We start from the raw sequence: 1,889 nt of genomic DNA on the forward strand, positions 1-1,889 counted from the left end.
TGTGTGTGGCAGTTTTTAAGTTATTAGTTTTTAAAATCAATACTTTTTAATGGAAACAACTTGACCAAAAATCTGTCACAGAATTTTGAGACCTATTAAAGATTAATAAAAAAAAAGGAACATGTATGTGTTGTGTCAGAATTAGTGTATCTTCAGTGAACAAGATGGTCATGGTAGTCCTCGTATGGTGTTCTGGCCATCGAGTTACCAAGGTAGACCCGGTAGATACGTGGTCAGTGCCCCATACCCAAAACTGCTGGGAACTGCCAGAACACGACTGTTATAGTTTGTTTATAAGTGTACCGTGTCCCCTCAAAGACACATGCGGTCATGGGACAGCTTCTGGAGTTTGTGATTGATTGCCTTGGGTGTGCATGCTGCACTTCTCTGGGGCAGGTAATTTACATTATAATGTAAGGTGGGAAGAGAAAAGCTTGACTTGAGCTGCTGCTACCCCTCCCTTGTGCTCTTGCTGTGCCACCCCCACGAAAGGTTGCCTTTTACCGTGTGCCGCCCTGCCATGGAGCCAGCTAAATGTGCACTGAACCCTCCAGTAACTGAGCTAAATAAACCTTTCCCTCCTTCATTTTGGGTGTCGGTATTTGTCGCAGCAATGAGAGAAGCATAACTGGGACAGCAACTGTACCTGACTGCATGTCTGTCACGTGAGGGGAACGTTCACCTTGGAGAGACAGACATGTCACGAGGGGCGTTAGAACCGAAGTTGGATTTCAGCTTTGGCTCGGTGATGTGTATTTTGGGTTGTTTTTTGCTTTTTTGGTTTTTTTTTTTGCATTTTTTTTTTCCGTGATTTTATTGAGAAACAAATAGCAATGAGACAGTTTCAAACCAAATTGGTAGGACAGTTTCAATAATTAACACACTGCATACATTCTTCCTAGTGGTTATTTGCTGTACAAGACATGGACATGATATCTTACAAACACTATTAGAACAAATCCCTCTATGAAGACAATGTAACTATATATATCAACCATTTTGAATACACAGACACAAAATGGACATTCATCTATATACCCTTTTTTGTTTAGTTCCATTATTTGAACATTATAGGTGTGTTAACTCAGTAAAATATTCTAGGAGTCCAGTAGTCCATAATAGTATTGGGTCTTCTCCTTGACTGGCAATGTCAGAAATTGTTGACCTGAGTCCCCTACAGCTCAACAGCATGGCTTTACTTCTTATACTTCGTTTTTATACTTTTCTGCTGGAGGGTTAAGACCAAGATAAAGCAAGACCTATGCCACAAGAGTTGTAGCTTTTGGGTCTGATCAGGTCAGTGAAATCCCCTCAGGATTTATCCTGAGATTCTGTACCTCAGATTGTAGATCCTTTGTCAGTGTCAGCCATGTGGATGAGTCACGGCCATTGCTTGGCCAATGTGTTCTCTGTGAAAGCCTGAGAGAGTGTTTTCTCCATGTGACTCTCCTTAGGCACACTCTACATCATCGATCATTTTCCTCTTTGGCCCTATAGTCTCCTTGACCAGAAAATTTGGGACACTACCGAGTTATATGATGTTACAGTACCAGTTCTCATATGTCCCGAGTCTTAATTGACCTTGGAAGGCTAGGTCCAAAATGTTACCTTTCCTTGTGGCCCTCATTTTTCTCTTTTTGGTCTGCAAATTTATGTTGTTAATCCTCCAGAAGAGAAGCTTATTGTTATTACCATGCAACCTGGGCTGTTAAGCTTAACCTCACGATCTGAATATCAAACATCTTAGGCATAACATGGAACAGGTATTTTTCATCAAGTATTGATATGTTGAACTTTAAGTCCCTACAAAATATGATGAAAAAACACTTAAAAATTAGAATATATTTTAAAAATAGGCATAAAGAATTATATAATTCTTATATTTACAC

The sequence above is a fragment of the Octodon degus genome, unplaced genomic scaffold, assembly GCF_000260255.1.
Source record: "Octodon degus isolate 3935 unplaced genomic scaffold, OctDeg1.0 scaffold00299, whole genome shotgun sequence".
Lineage (NCBI taxonomy): Eukaryota > Metazoa > Chordata > Mammalia > Rodentia > Octodontidae > Octodon > Octodon degus.